The sequence below is a fragment of the Equus przewalskii genome, chromosome 9 (genome assembly GCF_037783145.1).
Source record: "Equus przewalskii isolate Varuska chromosome 9, EquPr2, whole genome shotgun sequence".
NCBI lineage: Eukaryota > Metazoa > Chordata > Mammalia > Perissodactyla > Equidae > Equus > Equus przewalskii.
In genome coordinates, this window is record NC_091839.1 from 42,942,341 (window position 1) to 42,965,151 (window position 22,811).

The 22,811-nt window shown below is 40.2% G+C and overlaps 1 long non-coding RNA gene across 1 annotated transcript; it reads left to right on the top strand.

Moving 5' to 3' along the window:
- Nucleotides 1-472: 472 nt before the first annotated feature.
- On the top strand, nt 473-20,945 carry LOC139073347 (uncharacterized). The gene is made up of 3 exons (XR_011521972.1): nt 473-741; nt 11,848-12,038; nt 20,691-20,945. It is a non-coding gene; the product is annotated as an uncharacterized lncRNA (long non-coding RNA).
- The last annotated feature ends 1,866 nt before the right edge of the window (nt 20,946-22,811 follow it).

Here is a 22,811-nt window from a genome sequence, read left to right on the forward strand (position 1 = left end):
TAATAAGGAGGAACTACCCGTCATTATATTGGGAAATTGCGATGGAGATTTTGCTTTCCTCAGAGACACGCTATTTGGGAAGGCTTGACTATCTTAAATGCTGGTGACTGAGGTGACCCTCCCTGAGCCGAGTGGCCCGTTGGGGCAGGTTATTTTCAGGTGTGCACCGAGAGAGCAGGGTTTGTGATAAGCACATCTCCCACTGTGCGTGTGTGTGTACCATCAGTCGCCAGTCCTACTGGGAGCTCTGCTCTCAAAAAGCAAGGGTCCTTGGCCAAATACCCGAGGAGATGGAGTGGTCCACACCCTTCCTTTGGATAGTCATCATCTAAACAGCATAAAAATCTCTGGATTCAGTCATTAGGCTTTGTTCTGTTAAACCCAGTGCCTCCTACGCCTGCGTAAACACAGAACCCCATTGCCGTGTAGCAAATATTTCCTACACTTTGGTAAATGATGCTGTTGTGGGTGGTTTGGAAAAGCAGATTGGAATTTTATCTGATGGGAGCAGACCCGGGAATCACAGGAAGTTGAAATTTTCCCTGAACAACCTCTGTAGCATATGCCAGAGGCAACGGTTCCCTTTCTTGACGGATCTGGATCTAGAGTCAGATTAAGCCCGTCATTTTGATTTTCCTGTCACTGAACGAGCTAAGGCAAATTGCTTCGCTGTCCTGTGTCCCATTTCTTCACCTGCCCTCTTGTACTCCTTTTCTCGGAAGACTGTGCAGAAAATGAAAGGTATGTCTTATTCAATGAAGCCTAATTGTGGTATGTCGCAGTTAAGCAGAATTAGCATGTCCTATTTTCAAGCGTAGTCCTTCTTTGCTACTCCTACCAGTAAGACCCAGAGAAGTCAGGCGGCATTCTCTGCATTTACAGATTCAGAAGGTAGTACCCAGAGAGACTGGGGGCATAACAGGGTTCCTAGCTGGGCGTCTCCTTCCTCGTGTTCCTCCAAAATGGGCTGTTGCACAGGCAGCTTGCAGGATCGGGTCATGACCGAAGAGCAATACAGCTGAGCTTGCTTCTTGAACCAAGTCTCCGCTCCCAGCTGGGTTTGCCAGCTTTGTAGTGATTTGTCAGGAGTAGCTTCTATTTTCATTACTGTGCTTTTTGCACAACTGAGAGGCCTTTTGTAATAAGTGGGGACATTTATCCACTAGGTGGCGCTACATCCTTTGTTCTCTGATGGATGCTTTTTCTCTAAACTAAAAAGTATATGGTTTGGGTGGGAACTCAGCAAAGACCGTATATATCCTTCTTTTCTCTCACTTTGTCATGGGAGCTTCAGTATTTTGATTGAAAAATGTATGGAGAATGGGCATGTTTTCATACTGGGAATGAGAGCTGTGATGCGTTAGGATGTCCTGTGAAATACAGCAGAAAGCTGAGGGGAATCCGATGGCCTCACTTTGGATTAGCTCCAGGATTTGCTAGATACACAGAAAATGGGAAGTTCTTTAACCTCTCCGTTATTTCCCTTCTTACGAGTTTCTTTATCTGCTAAATAGCTGCCCTATAAGGTTGTTTTGTGGAGTAAATGAAACCTATAGAAAGTACTTAGCCAGTAACCTGGGACATAATAAGTACTCAATCTGTTAGTTGTTGCTATTATTTATATTTTTATTTTTCATTGACTCAGTGCCCACTGACAGAGAACTTCATGTTTTCTTTTGAAAATAGGGCGTTCAGCAGGATTTGTATTTCCACTGGACCACCTGCATTCTTTTGCTCCCCTTTGGGTTCCTGCATCCCTTAACCTTCTTAACCCCTGGCATGGTCTCTCATTTTCCCTAAAACAGTGTTCCTCAAACGTTAGTGCTAGCAAATTCCCAGGAGGGCTTGTCCAAACACAGATTTTGGGGCCCCGCCCCCAGAGCATCCGACCCAGCAGGTCTGAGTGGGGCCTGAGAATGGACATTTCTAACAAACGGCCAGTGATGCTGATGCTGCTGGACCCGGGTCCACATCCCACTGCCCCAGAAAGGATTCTTTGAACCCTTGTCTTGCCTTCCCCTGACAGGCCTTTTTTAGTCTGTGACTCCAAGGCAGGACTGGATGGGATGCTTCAAGTTGCTCCCGCTTGGACTGCCCCGCTTCCTCTGCTTGTCCTGGTATCTAACATGCACATCTGTGTGCTCAAAAAGACGGCTAAATCTCATTATGAGGGCTCGAACTCCTCTTTGTCATTTCTTATCACCCCTCGCACCCCACCCTCAACAATTTCTATCTGAGTGACACTGGGCGAACTCAGGGCTTCCCAGCTGATTGCTTTCGGGGGCCACAACTGGGCAAGAAATAGCTCGTGATTCTCCACGTTGGAGAATGGCCTTTGGCACCATACGCGGCACGTGGTAAATGCTCAGGTATATTTGCTCAGTGAATAAACCTCTAGAGAAGGCACTTATGGTCTACTGCAAGGAGATCGTATGATCATCCTGTGTGACCATAGGACAGTCACTTTAGAACCAAAACACAGCTTAGAAATATTAGGTACTATGGTGATTTACAGCCACATACTGTTTAATATGACTGACATTCTTTCAGGTTGGACCATATAAAATTGCCTCTCTGTGACCAGTTTTGGTTTACAAAAATGGCAGCTTTATGTGCCTCAACCTCATAGAACTTCTGTATTTTAAATTAGGCACATGCTTAATGGAACTATTTTTCCAATATGCTTTTAATTCTCAGGAACTGCATTACTGCTCCTCTTTCCCTCGCCACACATACGAATGTTGAGGGAATATTTTTAAAATAAATCTGATGTTGGCACTATAAAGAGTCAATTTTATTCCCAATCCAAGGGGATCCCTCGTCAATGTTTTCTCATTGGAAGAATGAGTCTTTCTTCATTTAGAAGGAAATGGCAGATGTTCCCTTTTGAGCTGGCTCTTGGTTTTCATGGAATGCTGAGCTGCAATTCCGGTGTTGAATTGTCTTTCCTCACTTTTTCTGTCCCCTGCCCCAGAGACTGCCTCTGCTCCCTCCACCTCCCTTCAAAGAGTATATTAACCTGTGTTTCCGTCTTCTGCGATACCATCCATGCCCTGTTCCCAACACCCTCTCCCCTTTCTCTCTCTCTCTTTCTATAGTGTACATTTATATAACCACAACTAACCTGAGCATAGGCAGTGAGATTAGCTTGGCAAACTCTACAATATACCTTTGAAGTTTGTGCTTCTGGACGTTACTTAACTTCTGGTGCATCAGTTTCCTCATGTGTAAAAATGGAGGTAAAAATAGTATTACTTCATAGGGTTGTTGTGAGGATAACATAGGTAGAGTATCCAAAGTGCTCAGAGCAATGGCTGGCAAACTGTAAAAACTATGTAAATATTAGCTATTTTTAGTTTCAGAGAATATCCCAGAAAATGCTAAATTATAAAAACACATCTATGATCGATAGCGACATCCTCCTCTAGGAACTGTGGTAGCCTTGGCCTGTTTTAAGGTCTTCTGTGTTTCTTCATAAACATCCAGTTTTAAGTGGTTTTGAGATCATTATTTATTTTAAAAATCGTTCGATCCTCTAATCCAGTGGGTTTATTATCAGTAAGTTCTTCTTTCCCCCTTGATATTTAGGCCAAAACTCGTCTCTTCTTAATTCCAGTCTATTTTTCCTCATTAATATCTGTTTACTATGCTGGCGACTCTTTTTCCTTCATGTTTACCTCTTCCTGATATTTACAGAAGTACGAGGGAGAGTTGTGAACTTAGGCAAACTCTTTGGGGAGAGCTCCCTGGGGATCTTTTACAGACATCACAGTTCTTGGTGACGCAGTCTGCAGGCAGCGCCAACAGAGCGCCATGGCTATCTCTGGGAATTTCTCATGAATAAAAGCAGAGAAAAAGCAAAAACCATCTGTTTGTGAACTAGGAAGAGTGGGGTTCCAGCCTTTCTTTTGAATTTCCTCTAGGGCTTTAAATTATGAGGTAAAAATCACAAAGCACCATAGAGTTTTGGCATTTTTATCATTGTGTTTAGAATGGAGGGGGAAGGGGTTTACAGCTTGGTTCACCAGGAATTTCATTGTAGGATCATGGGGGTCTCAGAGATGCTCCCCTCATTTGGATTATTTGTACGTGCTAGAACTATATTTTATACTTTGACATTTCATGATTATTTCATGTAATTATTATATCAGTCATATTTTGGGGGGGTGAGGTTTATTTGTACTTTCCTTGCATTTTATACCATGGTTCAATTCTGGAATCTTTTAAATCCCAAAAGGATATCCAGACCTCAGCATTGAGTTTTATGAGACAAATTATTTTTGTCTACTGAGTTTTCATAATTGTTCCATGTATCATATTGTTTTATTTATTGGAATATTTATTTCAAGATGTCGTGTTCAGAGTCTAGTTAGGTCAAGTTTTAGCATCTGTTAAGAAGTTAGGTTTTGCTTACTTTTCTTAAAAATGAAAATTAATTTCCTATCTTTGATACCTTCAATGAAGGGGAAAAAGTCATATTTTTATTCTATTACAAAACTGATCATTTTAATAATACATATTTTAAAGAAATTCAGAATCTGAAAGATTATGCAACAATTGTGGCACTGGGTACAAAAGCTACGCATTGATTTATTCAAGCATAAGTCAGAATAAGCAAAGGAATAGACTTCTTTGATGGTTCACAGTTTTTATTCTAGCTTCCCAATAAGATTTTATCTTTAATATCCGTCTGAGGTGGCGGCTAAGATATGACACCAAAATAGTTCTGTTTGAAAGTAGAAGTTCTCATTTTCTGCTCCCTCTTCCCTTATTTTCTGCTCTGTCTTATGTTTAAGGCAAGTGTGGGTATAGAGGTAAATGAATTAAAATTAGTGCAAAGAGGACAGAAAATGAATATCCTCTTGGTCCAGCCAACACCTCTAGGTCAAGTGTTACCACTCTCTCCTCTTGACCTGAAGTCTTATGATCTGCTAGACTCTTTAAAGAGAGGGCTGGAAGGATACCGAGTGACAGGATTAGAGGCTGGTGGTAATAATGGTGTTAGTGGTAGGGAAATGGATGTAGGGTCTGAGGACACAGTGCCCAGTGCGATTACTGATGAGGTGGTAGTTTGTGGCAATGTCCTCCTCCGTGAGAGTGTGGTGCCCAGCAGACTCGGTGTTTTTCCTCGGCTATCCATATCCACAGCTGATATGGGCATTTGGAGAGCAGATGGGTAAGCCACCTTTTTATTGTTCTGTCCTCCATTTAAATGCTCCCAGCAAGGACTGAGTTCAAAGATAGTTCAATGAGATGCCAGATCAACTGACACATCTATCCTAGCTGGTGGGACGTTCCGAGTGTTCTGATAAACCTGAAAACAAGGAAAGAGATATTTGGTCTTGCTTGACTATCTCCAGAATCTTCTGTCCTAAAAAAATGGGAGTAGGACATCAGGCAAAGGTAAGCAGAGACTGAACTTGTCAAAATCCTAACAAGAATATAGCAAGAAATATGGAAAACAAAACAATGACCTACAGACTGAAAACGCTCAATATATATCCCAATCCCCAAGAAAGGAGATGCCAAGGAGTGCAGTAACTATGGCACCGTTGCTCTAACTTCGTATGCGAGTAAAGTGATGCGCAAGGTGCTGCAACAAAGGCTTTTACCTTATATGGAGCAAGAAATGCCTGACAGCCAATCTGGACTTCAAAAAGGGAGAGGCACACGAGATCTAATTGAGATTATAGGCTATTGGAGTGCTCCAAAGAATTTCAGAAGGTTAGTCTCTGTTTCACAGACTATAGGAAAGCCTTTGACTGTGTGGATTATGAAAAGCTGTGGGCTGCTCTTAAAGAAATGGGCAGGTCTCAGCACTTGATTGTCCTGGTGCGTAACCTGTATTGTGGACAAGAAGCCACTGTCAGGACAGAATATGGAGAGACAGAAGGGTTTCTTGTAAGCCAAGGTGTCAGACAAGGGTGCATTTTTTCTCCCTGTCTGTTTAATCTGTATGCAGAACGTATCATATGTAAAACTGGGCTAGACTCAGACGAAGGAGGAATGAAAACTGGTGGAAGAAATATCAACAATCTAAGATATGCAGATGACACCATCTTACTGGCAGAAGCTAGCAATGACTTGACATGGCTTCTGACGAAAGTAAAAGAAGAAAGTGCCAAAGCAGGACTGTGTCTGAACACGAAGACGACAAAAATCATGTCTAAAGAGGAACTATGCAGCTGTAACGTAGACGATGAAGACCTTGAAATTGTTAAAGACTTTGTTTACCTTGGTTCAGTCAAAATTTAAGCGGAGACTGCAGCCAAGAAGTTGAGAGAAGACTGAGATTTGGAAGGGCAGGAATGGAAAGATTAGGAAAAATCATCAAGTGTAAGGAAGGGTCATTAGAGACTAAGACACTCCAGCTAAGGTTGTCCACACCCCTGTATTCACAATTACTGAGTAGGAGTGCGAAAGTTGGACAGTGAAGAAAGCTGACAGGGAAAATATGGATTCATTTGAGATACAGTGTTGGAGGAGAGCTCGCTGGATACCCTGGACTGCCAGAAAGATGAACAAATGGATCCTACAGCAAATGAAGCCTGAACTATGGCTGATGGCAAGAATGATAAAACTGAGGCTGTCGTACTTCGGGCACTTCATGAGAAAGCAGGATTCTTTGGAAAAGACAATAATGGTGGGAAAAGTAGAAGGCAGTAGGAAAAAAGGAAGACAAAATCTGACTCCATGAAGGAGGCCATGGGCCTGAGTCTACAGGAGCTGAATAGGGTTGTTGAGATCAGGACATTGTGGACATCACTCATTCATAGAGTTGGTAGGAGACAGAAGAAATTTGACAGCACCTAACAACAAGAGATAGGCAGGTGGTTGAAGGGGGCTATTGTGGTCTTGGCCAAGTGATATGATTTGTTCTTTTAACTGCCTTTTGTAAAATATCGAACAACATCTAATCAAGTTTTTAACACTATTGAAACAAAATAGCCACATTATTATTCCCATACAGGGAAAAACTAAAACCCAAAGAGCTTCAGCATGTTGCTAATGTCACAAACAGTAGAATGGACAAGATCAAACTTGAAAATGCCTCTTGCCCTGTTTTCTAATCTATTCTTTTTTTCCCTTTTTTTTTTGGTGAGGAATATTGGCCCTGAGCTAATATCTGTTGCCAATCTTCTACTTTTTGCTTGGGGAAGATTGTCCCCAGGCTAACATCCGTGCCAATCTTCCTCTACTTTTTGTATGTGGGATGCCACCACAGCATGGCTTGATGTGTGGTGCATAGGTCCACACCTGGGATCTGAACCCATGAACCCTGGGCTGCCAAAGCAGAGCGCACGAACCCAACCACCACGCCTCCAGGCGGGCCCCTCTAATCTATTCTTTCAGGCTGCATATATCCCTTTTATTGTATGGTGAAAAGAATAAATCATTGCCTGAATTTACTATAAGATTGAAATAGACTTGATTTTCTAAAATATGTTTTTCCTAGAAGATTTCCAACAGTAGGACAAATGCTGAACATTTCTGAATTCTAATTGTGAAGCACTAATCTTGTGCATTAGCGCTTAGCCTTAGGAAATTCTTACTTTGGGTGCCAAATTAAACTAATTTACACTTGCTAACTAACTAAACATTTTCTTCGCAAGATACAATGCTCACATTTCTACCATAATATTATGCTTTACACTTTTTCTACTATTTTACAAAATTATGTGAGGAGTGAACTATTTCAAGCTTTGGACTATAATTCTTCGTGGCCTCCTGGAGGACCGTGAGGCAAAGACCCTGAAGATACTAATGTTAACTGTCAGATGATGTTATAAACCGTCCCAATGGATGGCATAACCTGCTGAGTAGAACGTCATTACCAAGAGGCACATCCTGAAACATAGTGATACAGTAAGAATTTTTCCTCAGTGTTGCTAATCCCTCAACCGGGCTAGATGCTGTATGCAATGTTCTTTAAACAAAAATATCACAGAAACATTAAGCAGGGTATATACAATAGGAAGAGTAGTCCTATATAATCTGGTTTGGGAAGACCATCCAAGATCTATACTTAATTGGTTTCTCATCTAGTTTCAGTATTCTTCTCTATAATCTTATTTATTCTCAGAATAAAGCAAAGCCAGACTGTTTCTACTTGAATTTGAGGCTCTGAGTTTCACCTATAAGCTTTAGGAAGTGACCCAGGTGAACTATTTGAGGGCAACTTTCATTCTGAGCTGTTGCCAAGGCATTGCCCTGGAAAGTCCAAATCTTGATCGTGAGTCAGGAAAGAGTGGAGGATGTTTTAGATGACGATTTACCTGGCTGAGCATTAGTCACTCCATGCTGGACTTGGAACACAGGCTGTTTCATTAGCTGTGGGAAGTATAGCATGTTTTCTGACAAATATCCCCCAGAAATCAGATTCCAAAGTCCCCTTTATCCTTGGGTGGTTTAACGCTCCACACATTCTCTGCCTTGCTTTGTTACAGGCTGGATGGCTGCCATTCCTGTGATAAAGGCAGTGGGGAATGTCTCACCTATCTTGGTAATTTGAGCTTTTGTCCCATTTTCCAGGCAAGATTTCAAACTTTTAATTACCCACTTAGTAAAACCCAGATGTCCCATTTCAAAGACCTATTCCCATTAGGGAATTTTCATTTCCAAGCGATAGTTGGATGGAATCCTAGAGTTTTACTGCATCCCATTTCCAATACTTTAGCTTTACTCTTTTCTTTTCCTGAGTAAATAGGAGCCTAAACTTTAAATTCTGAGAACCTATTTTAGATGGAATTGGGAGTATACCACAATCCACTACCTTGAAGCTTTTCATCTAAGCCCTAACTGGTTCTTTTCAAAATATTCCTTAGCATGCATTTGGTTCGTAAACCTTCTTGGGGTGCTAAGAGGATAAGTGACTTTCAATTTGAAAGTACATTACAAAGTATTTCGTCTCTTAAAGTTTAAGGAATACCTTGGTCAAGCTCTTACAGCATTTTCCTGAGAGTGATGTCGATAAATGGATTCATCCGTGGGTTGGAAAAGGACCAGAGTGAGATGGCTCCTGGACCGATTTACTGTGGCCATGTGTATTGGCAGAAGAGTAGGGGTCTTGTGTGACCTTGTTTACACAGGATGTTTCCACAGCGGTGCTAGCTGAAAGTCTCAACTTCAATTGCTGTCTCCATGGACCGCATTGGCTGGTATCATCACCTGTTGATGGTGGTCTGCATAAAATAGCCATTTTCCAATTTCAAGAGAAGACACAGGGAATTTAACCTGGTTATATTGATGTGTAGGTAAAATAATGAAAGGATTTAACTTGGATAAGCACATTGAAATTTAAATTAAATCACAGATGGTTAAAACTTCTACTTCAAGGTGGCCTTTATATGACCTAGGTCTGAGGTACCATGGTTGATAAGGGCCATTTCAGGCTAGGATGTAAACTGTGACCCTTCCTGAGTAAAAGTGATATTTTATTTACATTTTACACTCTTCAAAGTGCTTGCACAGGCATACAGGATTGCAAGATCTTTATTTTCCGCAAGTGGAAAATACACAAGTATGCAGACATTGCAATGGCTGGCAGAATCACAGGTTTCTAAAGTTGAGGGTCATAATTCATGTTGAACTGTGTATGAGTGGTATCCTGGGGAGTCCAAATGTGCAGAGGGCTGGAGTGGCAATGCAGAGGCTTACCCAGCTCCAGAAGATTTCCCCCTACTCCCACCTCCCACTTCTGACTTCTTCAACTACTTCTCCCTCATTGCTCAGTTCTAGTCACTTGGGTCTTCTTGCCAGTGTCTGAGCACACCAACATGCTCTGGCCCCAGGGACTTTGCACTTGCTGTTTCTCTGGCTGGCCTGTTTAACATTGCAACTCTTCCCACATTTTCTGTCCTTTTCCTTGGCTTTATTTTTCATCTCTAGTCACTATTTCACATATTATACGTGTAGTTTATCTTATATATTATCTGGCCTTTCCCCTACTCCGCCAAAGTCTATGAGGGCAATGGTTTTAGTCTCTTTTTTCTTTTTCCCCAATGCTGTAGCCCCAGCACCTAGACTAGTATTTGGCATATCGTCTGTTCTTCATAAATATTTCATGAATAAATGAATGAATTAAAAACTTTTCAATATATTATTAAAGATAGCTAAGAGTTACTAGCACAATAAGGCAGTCTTGAACTTCTGTATATACTGTATTTTAAAAAACCAGGAAACTTGATGGTTTTGCTCATTTCAGTGGTGAGACATGTAACATGTTTCATGCGTGGCTAGGTAGGGCTCTGATTTGAAATGGAATGTTCCATCTCCATAGATGGAACCTAAGAGACCCTTACAGAAACCTTCAGGTCCATCTGTTATTTCTCAAAGGATAAGAATTTTGGTGTGGAGGTTTGAGACAAAAGTAACCTCAGCTGGGGTGGCAGCTTAAGAGTCAACAGTTTAGTGTCACAGCTTTTATAAAAAATAAGACTTACCATTAGAGAGACAATACCAAATTCTCATTTATGCCCCCGATCTAGCCGTCTTGATGCCTCTGATCCCAGGCTTCGTCCGCCTTCCTGCTACTGCCCATGGATTTATACCAACTCACTGTACAGAATACATTTGCTCTCCCCCAGAATATTGCTTTTGCGAAAACAAGCTCAGTCTTGCCATTCAGTCAATTCACTTGCCACTCAGTCAGTTCATTCGACAATTTAGCATCATTTGACCAGATTTTAAGGGAATTTGTGATTTGTAAAACAAACATAGTTATTAAGAAAACATATTTACTTTCATGGCATTTCATTGGCAGTATGTTTTCTATTAAGTATATTTCAAATAATTGATAACATGTGTGGAAAGTTATACATAACATTATATGAATCTTCTGTGTGTCTTAGTAGAGAATATCCAAATATTCGTTCTAGGGGAGTGACATTTTTATTAATAATTGGGCATCGGGGACTTATATATGCTCTGAAATTGGTAAATGCATACGTATGTAAAGAAAAGTGCAAGTAATGTTAACATTGTCATTTTTCTAAGATATACCAGCTTCTGAAGCTGGTATCTGGCACCATTTCTTTTACCCTGCTGTAGAAACTGAATACTACTTGTACGATTAGGTGTTGTGGTGATGGATGCTAATAGGGAACGTGGTGTTGGCTTCTCACTGGCAGATCCCCCAACACCCTGGCAGAGGGGATGAGCCATCATTAGGTAGCATGTGCTCTCATCTTAATGCACATGAGTTTGTAGCATTTCTTTAATTGTCCAATTTGTTTTCTATTACCAGGTGGTTTTGATTAATGAACCAAAACAAGTGAATTTGTGTACAGAAGACAGAAAGAATTATAACTCAGATGGTTGCTTTTAGGTCAGTACAAGTTGCAATAGAAATACATAATCTTGTTACTGATGCAACATTAATTCTTTCCATATTGAGGGGGATGAAGTACCTAATTAAAATTCCAACATTTCCTTCCCCCTTTTAATCTTCCTACACACTAGTAAAAATCTACGGAACCATGAATGAAATATTTTAGCTTCCTAGACACTGTGGATATTCATTAAAAAATGCTTCGATGATGCCAAGTATTGAGAGGGGCAAAGAATGGTCTTCAGCTCGACTCATTCTTCTCCTGCCTTTTCAGGAGCTGCCAGCCGCTCTCCCTGCCCTGCTCTGAGGCACAGGAGCCTCAAATATATCGCCCCGTTTTTGTTGTTTTACAAGTATTTTCACTTAAGCAGTTTTTCTACTTAGTTAATAAGCACAAATATAGTATTTACTATGTGGCCAGAATATTCGAAGTGCTTTAAGAATATTTACTCTTTTTTTCTCCTTTCTCTTTTGTGTCCTTTTGTCCCTTTTTGTCTCTCTGTTTCAATTACATTTAGGTATTACCAACTTCTGAACAGAAAATCTTCCTCTCAGCATTGGGTAAATTTCAACAGCACGTAGATTTCTCATGGGATGTATATACACTTCAACAATGAAATGGTATCTCTATGTAAGGCTGGTGGGAAGTTCCGTGGAGTTTCTGGATGCAAAAGATACCCACCCATACCTGCACATACTTTATATTTTGGTAAGACTGGGTTTTTTCTTTTCTAACTGCGTCCCTCCATGTAGTCTTACCTGCAAGTTGAAAAGGCTTCATAGTCAAATTAAGTTGGAGAAACACTCCCTCTGGTAGGGCCTCCCTCATGGAGAATCACAGTGCATGCTTGCTTATTAAAAGATCCTACAAAAACCTGTAGTAATTTCGCTCAAAAAATTAAATGTAGGATTACCATTTGATCTAGCAATGCTACTTCTGGGTACATACCTGAAAAATTAAAAGTAAGGGCTCAAACAGATATTCGTACACCAATTTTCAGAGCAGCGTTATTCTCAGTAGCCAAAAGCCAGAGGCAACCCAAGTGTCCATTGATGGAAGAATGAATGAACAAAATGAGTGGCGCAGTCAGTTAGCGGGTGGTACTCATGCAATAAACAAAATGTGGTATATACAACGGAACATTATTCAGCCTACAAAAGGAAGGGAATTCTGACACATGCTATAACACGGATGAAACTTGAAGACATTGTACTCAATCAAATCAGCCAGTCGCAAAAGAACAAGTACTATACAATTCCACTTATATGAGGTACCTAGGGTAGTCAAATTCACAGAGACAGAAATTAAAATGGTGGCTGCCATGGGCTGTGGGGGAGGGGTAATGCGGACTTATTCAATGAGTACAGACTCACTTTGGGAAGAAGGAAAAGTTCTGGAGATGGTTAGTAGTGATGGTTGACAACAATGTAAATATACTTAATGTTACTGAATGTACAATTAAAAGGGTTAAGATGGTAAATTTTATGTCATGTATATTTTACCACAATGAGAAAAGAAAAAAGAAGAAATCTGTTTTTAATCTAGCATTTCCTAGTTTATTTGATCATGAAACCCTTTCTTCAAGGAAGAAATTTTTTGGAGGAATAATTGGAACCCAGTTCTGAAAAACCTGGTCTATACACTGAACATTGAATTCAACAAATGTGAGTTGTAATAATTTCACTTCCATACCTAAAACCCTTCTATTCCTCCTTCAACATGATTGGTAACACTCCTTGCTTGTGTGCAAGCCTACCTTGTATCTGATCACAAATGTGAGATTAAGTCCTCAACTAGGACAGGGACCTCAAGTTAAGAGAAACATGACAGTTAAAATCTGTACAACTTGATGATGATGAAATGAGGAAAGGATATAAGTAAAGATAGTGCAGAAGTTTTAATCTGGGTAAAAGGAGAATTTATTACTAATGAAACGAATGATCTGGAAGTAGCAAAGAAAATGATACATCGTAAGGCTGCCGGGATTGTATCCTCTTATTCTGAATAATTTTCCGGTTTGCAGGGCCTCTTTTTTTTCATTTTGAGAAATTCAGTTTAAAGAATGCATTTTAAGGGCTTTAATTGCATCTATTATTGTAAAGGCAGTCAGAGTAATTAGGATGATGATTTAAAACGAATTCCTTCTGATTTTCTGTTCTCTCACAATGAAAGCTACACCAAACAATTAGTCTCCATATGTGAGGCATAAAGAATGCAGCAGTGTATAGACAGACAAGAGAACAGAAGGCATCTCTGACCTCTGGAATAAAATATTCAAAAGCCCTGGCCTTGCACCAAATGAATTAAAATTGTCTAGTTTTCATTCACAATTTGAGACATAATATTTGTTACACGAAGACATTATCAAGTTTTAAGCAAAGGAAAAATCATATTCCTGCTTAACCTATTACTACAAGTGATGTAGCAGATGATAATAGTGGATTTTGAATAGTGTAAATGAGGATAGATGACAGCCCTGTGTCCCTTAGGTTCAGTACTTAGCACAATGCTGAGTACACAGTAGGTGCTCAAAACATATTTGTTGAACAAATGGATCAATGATCGAATTGGTTTCTGAAAGTTAAGAACTGTTATGATCGGAGAGCTGAGCTGCAATGAAATGTGTATCCTGAGTGCACTTTAATATTTTCCCTGACATCTGAGAGTGAGGGGAGGGATCGCAGGGTGTAAAGAGTGTTCGCGCTCATGGGAGAGAAAGATGGTTTATTGTGCTTCCAACAAAGGTCAGTCCTGGGGAGTATTAATTGTGAGGGAGACTAAAGAACATTTGGGCTGAATGTCAGGGGAAGTTTTTGAAAAGTAAAGTGTGTGAAACTACATAACAGAGCCAGAGGTAGAGACTCCAGGGAAGGGTGGAAGGCTCAATGGCTGGAGGATTTACAAGGAGCCTGGACCAAGCCCTGGAGAAGTGGTGGGGGCCTCGTGCCCCTTGAAGGAGGCTGCCCTAGCGGAGCTGTCAGATTTTCATCTTCTTCCTCTCTCGTGTACAGCTGCACTGGAGTCTTCTAAAATACAAAGAAAAAGATGCATATGTGTGGTTTGGTAAGGGGCCTTTGCAACTTGGAGAATAGCACAGTGATGCAGCAATACTTAAGGGAGTTTGTGTATTTGGAAAATGAGGCTGTGATCAGGTGAGATTCTGGGAGAAAGAGCAAGAAGCAAAGGATTCGTTCTGCAGCTCTTCAAAATGGTGTATTTGTCAACTAGTCATGTGATTAAATATAAATGTCTACAACAAAGGAATAGACTCCAATGCTAATTAGAAAAAGTGAGTTAGTGAATTCCTTTTAGGTCTATGATTCTTGGAAAATTAAATTTGAGGACAGTGATGCCACATAGCTTAAAAGTACTCAAAATCTCTAATGTCCCCTGGAGCTAAAAATCCTCTAAAATCAGCCTACATAATGAAGCCTTTGTTATAGCTCAAATTTGCTTATATTATATAGAGAGAGTGCTTTGTGCTGCATATTTTGTATGTTAATTTTAAAAGTTGAGCTATTCTCATCCAGAAAGTGAAATTACAGGTCACTCCATAGAACCCAATAAGGAGTTTTGCTATAAAATGAAAATAGTTTTAAATAAAAAATGTTCAACTCAACCCCAATACACATTTGCTGCCTGCAACTTCCTGGTGCTACTGTCTAAATCCACTTGTCATTTTAAGAAGGTTAGCTTCAAAAGAAACTACATCTCTCTTCCCTACTTGGTGTTTTAAAATTTTAATAAATAAGACATGAGGCATGCCATTGATTTCACAGAATGATAGTATTTGTGAAAATAAATTTGGATGTCATCAGTTTTATAGATAGATAGATACATAAGTAAGAGAGAGAAGGGGAGGGAAGGAGAGAGAGAGAGAAATAACTGAGTTCCTCTATTGCATGTATCTTAAACAAAATTGTCATTTTGGATAGAATAGAACATTTCTGCTGATGACTCATGATTAAACAGTTGGTTTTTTCATGGCTGATGAATATAACCGTGGAGAATCTTTTTAAAAGACCACCTTTGCAGTGATATAATCTAAATAGATAAAATTAAATTTCTTATTTTTAAGTGCAGTACATGAACAAAAGCAAGGAAGATTTTCAGTGATTATAGCTACATTTTACATCTTCTGACTTGAAATATAGGTTATATGGAATGCCCAAAATTAATGTTATGGAATTTGTACCTTTCTGGGGTGGGTCATGAGTGAGGAACTAGAGAGAGGGACTCAGGAGGGGAAATTACAGTGGTAAGAAGAGAGTCAAGAAGGCTCAGCCCTCTCGCGATTCCCCCTGCCTGCCGGACGTCTCTCCAGGGATGTCTTACTGGCAGCTCCAAACCAATCACGTCTCCTCTCCTAGACATGCTGCTCCTCTTCTAGTCCCTGCTGTAGTTAACCATAACTCTACCTACCAGGTGCCCAAATAAAAGCTTAAAAGCTAAAGCAAGTGTACTCTGAGAAGCCTGTGAACCTGAGCACTGGGAGGGCCCTGCACACTTCTCAGTAGGGTACCAGAGAGACGTCACTGATTTCCATCCAGCCTCAGCACACAGTTACTTCAGTGGGTAGGTGTGGATCTGAATACAGACTGCTTGGAACATTAATGTAGATGGTATTGACAAAGTATGTTCAGGATGAAAATAGCCATTTTTTTCCTGAACAAGTGTACCTTATGTTGGGCAATTTAAGAATTGTAATTATGAAAAAGCAGTAGTAAATAGTGTCAATTTTTACTCATTTTCACTCTCCTTTTCCATCTTTGCTTTATCTCCTCCAGTCAGCAGTAAAACTTTGTGAGTTGAGGCACGGCAGTGTCTGTGACAGTCCCTTATTTCTTGACTAGCATTGACCTTGTGTAGCAGCAACCTTCCTGAGGATGCAAGTGACAGTAGATTCTCTGTTGAGATTCCCCACAGGCCTGTCTCTGGCAGAGCCCTGGCTCCTGCAATTTAATCATGCTCATTCTTAATTTCATCAACAGTTCCATCAACGATTCTCTAAGTCATTAGACTAGAGACTCAGCTGTTTCCAAGACTGCTCAAGCTGGCCCCTTTCAAAGCATGAGGTGACCTGGTTTTCTTTTCTGAGCCATGACTCCATATTTTAGATACTTTTGTTTCAGTGTTCCCTTTTGACATTATTTTGCAGATGATAAGATGGAGACACATAGGAATAAAGAAATCTAAGAAGATTTGTTCCATTAGGAACTGTCCAACTCCCATAATACTCCCGTGATATATAATAGTAATAATAATCATAATAGTTCATATAGGTTTTCTTTTAGCATAACTACAAAAAAGAAATAGGTCTCATGGTAGAGTTCTGCTTTTGGCTTTCTCCACAGAATAAATCAAGAGCAGGCTAAAGGGGATCTCCCACATCCAGGGAAATGAAGACTCTTTTGTGAACAAAGGGGAAACACGCCTTTAGCTTACATCAAATATTTGGGCCTTAAAAATAACAGAGGCTGTAAAGATGGCTCTGAGAAGTCTCATCTTGCCCAAGCTTGTGAGATGATAATGGCATCCTTCCCAAATTGCTTGGCAACCTACTTCTTTACAACAGAACTGACAGGCGTATCCCAGGGTAAGCCACCAGGCCCCAACTCTACCCCACACTAAAATTAATTCCATTGCTGAGAAAAAGAGTGGCGGGATAGCAGGAATGGAAATACAACAAAAATGTGAAATATAGAGTGACTTTTTATTGTCTAGTTTTTGGGCTGGATAATATATTTGGGAAGTTTATGTATAACCTGATTCTGGTCCAGAACATATAGATTTTCCACATCTATGGAACAAGTTTACGAACCATCCTTCCCCGGTTCTCCCCCCTGGGCAGGCTTGCTATCCCCATTGTAATAGATGCCTGTGCATCCTGAGAAGCAGCTACTTGGTCTTCCTTTAAAGCCAACAGGAACCATCAGAGGAAAATCAAACTGAACAAACCAGCTCAGAGACATCTGACAGTTACAAAAGCCTCTCTTCCTTCTCGCTCCCGGGAAGCCCTGGCTTTCAGTGCTGTACGGTATCCCATCTTACAGAGCTCACAAAAAGAGGGTTTGGTCTTGAGAACGATGCTGACAGGACCGCCCGTTGGCTGTTGCTCCAGGCTTGTCTTCACTCAAGGCCTTTCCTCCACTGCCCATCTGCAGCTAGCGCTCGGTGGCTCTATGGAATTTCTCTCTCCAGATTTTCTAGCTGTAATTACAGTTTCTCATTTACAATAGAACATTACACTCTTTTTGGAGCTACTTCATATACTTGGCAGCCAACTAAGGTGATCATCTGTCCTGCTTTTCTTTCTTTCTGTCTTTCTTTTAAAACCAGGACGGGTCTTTTGTTTTTGCTGAAGTTTGCCGTTTCTCCATTTTACTGGTGTGCAGCCTCCTTTGTGCTGACGGCCAAGAAAATTCTGGACGGCTGCCCTGTTTGCCTCCAGAGACTGATGCAAAGTCTTCAAAGTAAAGTCAGTCGTTTCTTTTCAAAATAGAGTTTACCAGAAACAAGACATCTTCATGCTTACGAGGACCTTGCAGTCTACTGCAAAACTTTCAAAGACTGGCAGCCTGGGCTTGGCCTCTCTGAGGTTTGCAAATGTACTTGAAACCACTTGAAAAAGAAAATGGTTTCAGAAAGGGCAAGAATGAAGTTAAGCCTTCATTTGATATTTTGCAGTTCTTCAGCTAGCACCAATAGAACACGTTCAAAAATATTTTCAATTGGATGTTCTTTGGGCAGATCCCGAAGAGGACTTGCTGTCGGTTCTCAGTGAAAGTAGGATCGTGTTTAGCCCAAGTTCTCCCACACTTATGGATCTTGTTGCTGTGATGGAGAAAACTGTCAAATTCTCCTTGTCTTATGCTCCATGCACTGAAGGTGTGTGGTTGTTTCCTGAAGCCTGCGCACGCTACACCTGTCTTATTTACCTAAGACCCTATCGTCCTGATTACTGAGCTAGAGACAAACGTATCATCCTTGCCTCTCCTCCAAACCCTCTGAATGCATTATCCATTTATTTGGTGTTTGGCTCAGGTTTAAATGAGTCATTTAATAACCCCTCTTCACAGCAAGTTAAGCTGCAACCAGCTGGCAGCCACAACTCACAGGGTTGTTAGCCGTTCCAACCAGGGTCAGACCCCGAGCCCCAGCCTTCCTGAAGGGCATGACGCAGCTCTGCTCCGGCTCTCATGGCAGGAGTTTCAAGCAGCTCTGTGCCTTAGGTAATGAAATGGCCATGAGAACGATGAGGGTTTCAGGAAATAGATGTCAGTGTCTATGCTAATGACTGCAAGAGCTATCGATAAAGCTGTTTGAGGCCGATTATGATTACAGAGTGAGAGGCTCCATCCCACTCACGGGGCCTTCAGGGGCTCCATGAAAAGCACAGCTGCCTGGATCCACAGAAAGGTCATTTCGTATGAAAGGTCGGTGGCCCTCAGAAATGCAGACTAGATGACAGAGTGGTCATGAGGGAGGACAGAATGTTTCCACATCGACTCTGCGCTCTATATCTCTAAGAATGACTTTTATTTAAGGACATCACATCTCTACTCATTTTTTTTAAAGGAATTTACCACTTTCTGACTTATGTAATTAATTATTTATTATGCTTGTTGTTTATGGTCTGTCTACCACTTCATCCCCTGCCCAGAATGCCCAACCCCGATCTCTACCCTCATTAGTCTACTTGGCATATAGGAAGCCCTCAAAAAGAATGCTTAAATGAATATATGTAGTGTATGTTCATTTTTGAAAACTGAAAAATGTAAAAATGTATCAAAAATAATATAAACAAATGTGTAAGATAATAAAAGTCATTCATTTGTCCTAATCCACTAAACAGCATCATTAATATTGTGGGGAGGCAAGTACACTCATCCATTGCTGATGGATCTAGGCATAAATGTGCATATATCAAGGTTAGCATCCATCGAAGCCCCTCTCTTGTTTATTTCTGAGAATCCCCAAAGGGTTGCTCACCCATCTCAATGCTCAGTGAGTCTGGTTTCTAATCAATCAATCCTTATCAGTAGTTCTTAGCTGGGTTGGTTCTGCCTGCCCCCCACCTTCATCCACCTGGGGACACTTGGCAATGTCTGGAGATATTTTTGGTTGTCGCTATGGGGGTGGGGGTGCCACGGGCTTCTAATGTGTAAAGGCCAGGGATGTTGTTAAACTTCTGACGGTGCACAAGACAGTCCCTGCTGCCCTTTCCCCACCAACAAAAATTATCCAACCCCAAATGCCCATGGTGCTGAGGTCAGAAATCCTGATCTACATGCTTCTTTTGCTGCTCCGTCTTCTTCTGGTCATGTTCCCAAGTCTGTCATGCCTTGAAGTGAAGTCTCCTTCCACTGCTTCTCTACACATTAAGGCAAGACTGATGCCCTTGCCGAGGTGGCCACCTCCACATCCTTCCAGTGGTCACTAGCCACAGTTGGTAAAGCTCTCAAAGTCTCTTCTGTTGTGGGCTCTACTCAGTATAGAAATAGCAGCTCTTGCTGAGGGTGCCATCTCCATTCCTCTCAGCATTTCCAGATAGCTGGTGCTGAGCAGGTGCCCATGCAAACACAATGAGAAGCACCTCCTCACCACCTCTGTGCTTAGCACATGGTCATCATGACCATGGACAGCCATGCTTGTGCCAGAGACTCAAAGAGATTAACTTCTGACCATCATTTATTGCTCGGATGTTCACAAAGTTGGTCATGATGTTTCCCTAAACGTAAGACTTCAAACTGAGTTCAAGGGGCCAGCTGAGAAACCGTAATCTTCACCAACATTTTTCTTCTCCTGTTCCTGCTCAAACCCCAAACTTCTGCCCCTTCCTTAGTTCTCATTTGTAATCATGGGTGTCAGGAGGCACCAAGAAAGAAGAACAGAAGGAGATGGTGAGCTGTCTGCAAAGCAGCATTTGGCCTTTGCCTTTCAAAAATGCCTTTTGTGTATTTTATTTTTACTACCATTTCCCATTAAAATTTTCCAATATTTTTTCAGCTATATGGGAAAGCTGTTGTTTTTATTAACTCAAATCCTCTTTCATCTTTTCAGTAGCCTTATACAATTTAATTTACTTAGGTCCTTCATGTTCTTTATTAAATATATTCCTGAGAATTGTGTGCTTTGGGTTGCTATTATGAATGGTTTTTTAAAAAAATTATATATTTGAACTATTTGCTGACTGTAATATATATGTCTATATAAATACAAATAGCTATATATCTTGTTTCCAATGACTTTTAAATTTATTTTATTAATGGAAATACTTTTTCAGTCAATTCTCTTGGATTTTCTAGGTAAACTCTTATATCATCTGAAAATAATGATAATTTGTTTTCTTATTTCCAGGACTGTGCTAGCCTATAAGCCACCTTTGTGCAAAAATAGAGTAAAAAAGTCCCTTATCTAAGCAGACGTTTCTAGATGGGTGGCTGGCTTGGTGCATGGATAGAGCCTCTATGAAAAGCAGAACCCAGTGCTGCTTCTTCAGGGAAGACGCAACTCCAGCCCAGAGGACACGTGTGTTGAGCAGAACAATGGCTGGATTTCAGCCCCTCCTTTCTTCTGGCTTGGAGCCTTGGACAGGGAACAACTTGCTCACATGTAAGGAAGGGGTCCCATCCAGTTCCCTTCATTTGAATTTTACTTTTTCTTTTCCTATTTCATGTTTTATTGCTTTGGTTGGAACTCATATAGAACAGGGTTAACCAGTGATAGTGATGTTAGCTAGTTGCTTCTTTAATATTATTGAGACTGCTTCCAGTATTTCACTAGTAAGGATGCTGACTTAAGATAGATACTCACTGATTTGAGATAGATACGGGTTAGTATTCACCTGCATAAATAAATCAAGGGTATTTTTATTTTTCAATAGTGATCAATTAGAAAATGGAAAATAGATCCCATTAATGACCGCAAAGAAACATATTAACTAGAAGCAAATTTAACAAGAAATGTGCATGATATATATGAAGAAAATCACAAAGCTTTAGTGCAGGGCGCTAAAAAAGCTTCAATTAGTGGTAACACGTTAATTCCTGATTGAAAGCACTCAAAGTTGCAAAGATAATCAATTCCTCATAAATTACTATATAGATTCAATGAGTTACAAATAAAAATCCCAGGAGGACTTTTATGTAAACTGATAAGCTGATTCTGAAGTTCATCGATAGAGTAAGTACTTGAGTATAATTTATAGTTGAGGCACTTCGAGAGGGGGTACTTGCCCCATGAAGATTCAACGTGTATAAACATAATAATTTTGAAAGTGTAACACTGGTGCAAGAAAGGCACATATATCTGTGTTACTGAAAAGAGAGTCTAGAAATATATGTGTGTGTGTGTTTATAAAAATTCATATATGTATACACAGATATTGTGATATTAGCTTTCCAAATCAATGGGAAAATATAGCCTACCAAATAAATGAATAAACAATATTGAAATAATTCTTTACCAATCTAACATAAAATAGACACTTCTACCTCATCACACACACACAAAATGCCAAACGATTTAAGACCTAAATATAACAAACTAAATTATAGAAGAATTAGAATAGAACATGAAAGCTTTATATATGTGTATAATTTAGGATATACTAAGGTTTTCTCAAGAAAGATATGAAATCCAGAAGCAATGTGGGAAAAAACAGAGCTTTATAAAAAAATGTTAAAATTGGTACCAAGAAAATGACCTAAAAAATGAAGATAAATGGCAAATTACAGATAGGGATTAAAAATAGACAAAACATAGTAGGCAAAGGATTAACCTCCTATATATAGGAAGCTGTCTCATAAAGTAATTAAATTTAAAGCAGGATGACAAGGACTTTTTATAAATAATGTCTTAATCATCATAACAGATGAGGAATTGAGGCACAGAGAAGTTAAGTATTTTGTTCAAGTCCACACAGCTCACGAGTAGTGGACACTGGATCTCAATCCGGTCAGCCTCCCTATAGCTGTACTCTGAAGCACTAGGATTTCCTGCTCCCAAGACAGACACTAAACAGTATTGGTGAATTTGGGAAAGAAGGAATTTCTCACATCCTGCACATGGGAATTTAAACTGACACAAGATTTTTGAAAGGAGATTTGGTAATAGAAACATTTAACACTTCAAGAATATTTACCCTTCAAATCACCAATTTTCCTCATTCTCAGTGCACAAGGACATTTCTACACTGTGGCATTATTTATAATGGATTTAGTATGCAATTTGATAATATTCTGTCTCTGTTTGGAACTGTGTGTATATAAAGTGTTATTTACAGGAATGAATCCTATTGTAGACATCCATATGTGTATCTACACAGTGGCCCATTTATTGACTTCATTAAAGAGTTCTGGGTGGAAACACACCAATCTGCTGGCAGCGCTCATCTCTTGGGAGGTGACGAATGGGAGATGTAGGCGTGGTTAGGGATGGGAACTTTCACTTCTTAATATATAGATTTCTGCATTGTTA